Below are 5319 nucleotides of genomic sequence, written 5' to 3'. Positions count from 1 at the left end.
GATGCTCAGTTCACGAAAATTACCTATTCATATTTAGTACATTTAAATTTATTAGTCCTATTTTCATCTCGAAAGAAATCAATAGAATAAATGCAATGGTACGGTCTTAAAAGGATAAACTAGATCAATATCGTGAACAACTTTTACTAAAATTATTACTGTCGATGAAGATGTACAGCTCACAAAAAAAGAAACAGGATAACACAAAATGCTTTTTAATTTATTAATAAAATTTCAGTCTGAAATAGATCGAAGAAAATTATTAGAATAAACTCAATCGTTAGCTGTAACGTAACCGTCGAGAAGTATATCTGTTTCGGATTTCTTTTTTTTAGTTTGATAAAGCATGTAAAAACAAGCCAAAAAACAAAATTTCACAATATTTTGATTATTGGATGCATAATAGTCACATAAGGCATCAAAAAATAATAAATCGACAATTTTCGTCTTTAAATGATTCGATATTACGAATCGGATGTGAGGCCTGACCGTTCATTACGTTGTATTCATTTATTAGATATAAATTTTGTTTACTAGTTGCGTAACGGTGCCTTTAAATTTGAACAAAGCAGGAGGGGTTTTTGAAAGATTTTTTATGGTAAAATTAGTTTATTGTTAAGCTCGAAGTTTAGTTTCTTTCAACTTCATTTTGTGCTTTCTAATTTTTTTAAACTTTTTAAGTAAATCATTAATTTTCGGGATCAATAGCTGTTGAAGGCCGCCGCGGTTATAAGCTGTAAAATAAAAGTTTTATATGTTGCAATGAAAGAATTGTTTGGCCATAAAAAAATAATTCAGCCGAGCTTGCTTAAAACGATATCTGATTTAACAAGAACTCGGATTTAATGAAAAAATTGAAAATACTTGGTACTAGGTTTGTCCGATCATAATTATTACCGAGCTTATTTACCGAGTAATATTTTTGAGATCCATGAAATTAGTATTAAATTACATCTCTCTAGATCAGCTAATATCTTCTAGGAAATATTTCTTTTTGAGGTTTTTTAAGTCGATGAAATTATTATGCTGAAATTAAGTCGATTTAATATTTTTTGGTTTAAGTTGAAGATTTTCTTAATTTTTAATTAGTTAACGATGTTAACATTAAGTTAACAATGTTTTTCGGATCTTATTCGACGAACAATAAATTCAACACAGAAACAACAAGACTGTTTCAAAGCAAATTAGCTGCCTGCTTTTTGTACTGACCGAAATAAATAAAATAATATATAAGTCAAATTTTTTAATTAAGTAAGTGTGTATGAAAAGATTATTTTTCATTTGCATTCTTCTGCTAGCATTTGCATGGTTGTTAGGAGCAAATATTGTGTTCCCTTTGATTGAGCGAGTATGGCTGTATCAAAAGTATTTACTCAATATAGAATTCTTATTTTGTTTTCAAATTGCCTCTAGGCATAAAAATCAAAATTTTTGTAAAAGAAGGAGCTGCTTCTCCTACCCATGGCTTCTTCAATTCCAGTTTTTGTCTAGATTAGAAACGGCGTTAGCACTAAACATACCAGCACTTTACAATACAATACAATACAATACAACGTACAATAACTGGTCTTTTGACTGCTTTTGGTTGAACTCAAAAAGGAAACTCATTGCACTTGTAATTATTCCAAAAACAAGGAAACTGTTTACAGTTTATATAGACTTAAGTTTCTTTCTTAAAAAAGTAGATGGCAGCACTATCTCTTAAAATTATTAAAGCTGCCTTTCAAATTAATAACTTTGAAACTTATGGTAAAGTGTGTTTAGTACCGCCGTCTGTGATGCAAAGTAAAATTTACAGCTTAATATATATGAATGAACATAAAATTAGAAGATTTTTTAGTTGCATAAAAAAGGATAAAAAGAAGTTTTAATAATTTGGAAATTTTATTTTGCTAATCATTTACAAACCATTAAAATTTTTTCAAACACTAACCCCCCCCCCTCCAAAAGAAACAAACAAACAAACATTCATTTCAAAAAATTATTTCATTAGTTACAATATTTACTAATTATTTGCATATTGGTCATTAAGAGAAATGTAAATAATAAATACGTAAATAAGTAACGTAATGAAACCGATGTGATTCCGACGTGATGAAATTGGTGTAATATAGATAAAATGGAAGTGACTTGTAATAAGAACGAGAATCAACAGAAGGCAAGTCATATATACCCAGACATGCCAACTGTTCCGAATTCGACAGAATATTTTGAAAAATGATAGAAAACTACAAAGTAAATTGGCAAATTTTCGGTTAATTTGACAACTTTTTAAAAGGCTAAACACGTCTTTAACAAAGTGGCGTATGACATAAGCCTTTGAATAATTTAGTGGTGATGAAAAGAAAAAATAAATTCAATTGTAAATTCCTGTAAATTCAATTTACTAAACCAAGAATCATGTCTAAGGGGTCACGTGTTTGATCTCTGCCGGCCGAAGACTCTCCGTGTTGTAAATGGTGACTGACGAACGTTAAATCTGTCGAGTCACAAAGTCCTCCATGTTTCCATTACAAATCATACCTCTGGGGTAGTAATCCAGGAGTTTCTTGTCTTCTGGATTGGTTCAAAATTACAAGGCTACGGGGTTGAACATTAGTAGTTGTAAACTCAAAATTGGGTCAGCGGTTATAAAAAAACAAAAAAAACCCCCAATAATGACACATTAAAAGACTACCACTTAAAAATGCCCGCTGTCTGGAGCAAGTTGGCCTCTCTGTGTACCTCGTTTCAGTAATTTGTCTTTGCGTTCTAATTTTCTTGCCAAAAAAAGAAAGTTTTTTAAATTTATTTGTCTATTTGCTACCGAATGCTCAAACAATCAAAAATTGTCAGTATACCTATCCACTAAGATCTTCAAAAAATATAGGCTTGGAAAAATGAATTGGTGTTATTGTACGAGAGAAGATTAAAATTTCTCTCGAGAAATTTAAATTGTTTCGAAAATGTAATCTAGAACTTATTTCCACAGTGCTATCGAATATAGCATTTTTCTTTAGAGTATTGCCTTTTCACCTCCTGGTTAGTGTGAGGAATGCATCAGCATAATTAAAGTATTTGCTTGAAATTAAAGTGTCTTTTCCTAACCATATGATAACAGACAAATCCCCCCCCTCATACAAAATTTGGTTACCACATCATCTCATGAATGGGGAGGGGGGCTGTCTGTCTGACAGACATATATATATATATATATAAGACTTAAGATTTTAATTNATATATATATATAACCTCTTCAGACCAATAATTAAAAATTGTAATCTTAGAAGGGGCTTCGTTTCATAAACTATAAAATGTGAGAGTTCCGCAGTCCCTGGCATCTTTGCATGTATAGAAGCTAAGAAATGAATTTTCTCTGCTGTCCTCTATTATAATGTAACCTTTAAAACTGCAATACACGATTGCAAAGGATTGATTTATTTCAACTCTGTAGTACGTTCTGTTTCAGCTTCGTTAGTTTGACGACTACTGAAGTGTGTCTGCCACTAGAAAAATACAATTCCAATTCAAAAGTATAGAAGACATGCTAACTCGATTCTATGATGGGGTACCATTTCATAGATGAAGGTTGACATGGTCGATGTGACTCTCCCCAAATTGGTGACCCGGACAAGATGTGAACAGGCCTACCTTGACAAAAACTCCCACTTCGATTTGAGCATGCCTGGTCCTGATGGATGGTCCACATTAAACAGTTGACTTGCTAATTGTGACTGAGACATTAACCACCACCTCGCGCTGTTGCTACTCAATTTCGATCAAACACAACGTCGACCTGCATACGCTCGACTGCTAATGGCAACACAAGAGCAGTTATGACCCTGAACTTAATACAGCTCTCACGATCAGCAAAAGTACGGTGATCTTAATACAGCTCTCCCAAAACAGCAATGAATCAACTAGTGGTATCCGTTCATCAAATTCTATCACAAGTATAATTCTGGTGGGGGAGCACTGTAGTGTGTCTGCCACTACAGAAATACCATTCCAATTCTCTAATATATGACATGTTAACTCGATTCTATGATGGGATACCTTTTCATAGATGAAAGTTGACATGGTCTTTGTGACTCTTCCCACACTACTGCCATTTTGGTAAGAGTAACTATTGCAGTTTGATAGTTTTAAGTTTACTATTGCAATTTAAAGCTCCAGTCATTACATTTCTCACAATTCAAGTTCTTATTTTATTTTTGATGATTCTGTGTTTGTTATTGCAGAAAACTTATTATTTGCATCTACATTGGGTATCAAGAAATTTATAACGTTGTACGCGCAGTTTTGCAGATATACGAAGTGATATAAAAAGTTTTTCCCTCAAAAAGTCGTAACCTCGACAAATTCTGCGTATAAAAATAAGTATTATAATTCACTTTTAAAATTATTAGGATTGAAGGGTTGAAATAAGGTTAGTTCGAATAAGAACTGACTTTTATATTTTTCTCCATTGTAAATCTGGAACGAGAACCTGATTTTAGTTGGACATCTTTAATGTATTTCTTTCACTTATCTCTTTATATTTTTTTAGAGACTAAATTTTTGAGCTGTGAATTTATTGAATGTCAATTTACGTACATTTACGATATTTGTAATAGTGAGGGAAAAAAATGAATGATAGATGCCAAACCAAGCCTCTATTTATAAGGATTTTTGCTAATAGGTAAATGTGCTTATTAAATATATTAGGTTAATTTGCCGCTTTCTTTTTTTATGTTAAGGCACTGACCGGTATTCTCTACTCTGAATTTTTTTTCTATCTAAATTGTGGGAGCCGTGGTGACTCAGAGGATAGAGTGTTCGCCTTCCAATAAGGTGAACCAAGTTTGAATCCTGGCAATGTCTGATTGATTCGAATTCCGCACCCGGCTAGCACCAACCACAGTGCTGAGGTGAAATATCCTCAGTGGTAGACGGATCATGGATTTGAGTCCTCTTGCAGTCAGGCTAACCGTGGGCGATTTTCGTGTTTTTCCTTTCCATGTAACGCAAACGCGGGTTAGTTTAATCAAAAAGTTCTCCACGAAGGCAAATTTTTCCCAATAATTAATCCAGGAGTTCACTTGTCTTCTGGATTGGGCTCAAAATTATGAGGTTACGAAGTTGAACATTAGTAATCGTAATCCCAAAAATTGGATCAGCTCTTCAACTATGGTTATAAAATTAAAAAAAAGACTGCTTTCTCAAATTTCATCTTGTTGTGTTGCTTTTTCGTCATTGCCTACGTTAGTTTGACTTTTCATGGCTCTTACTTTATTTGTGACTAGCCGCTTAAGGCGGCCAGCTATCCGCCACGCTAAAGGTTTTCACAAATAAAGTTTT

The sequence above is a fragment of the Parasteatoda tepidariorum genome, chromosome 2 (genome assembly GCF_043381705.1).
Source record: "Parasteatoda tepidariorum isolate YZ-2023 chromosome 2, CAS_Ptep_4.0, whole genome shotgun sequence".
In the NCBI taxonomy this organism is placed as follows: domain Eukaryota; kingdom Metazoa; phylum Arthropoda; class Arachnida; order Araneae; family Theridiidae; genus Parasteatoda; species Parasteatoda tepidariorum.
This window is presented reverse-complemented; position numbering follows the sequence as displayed.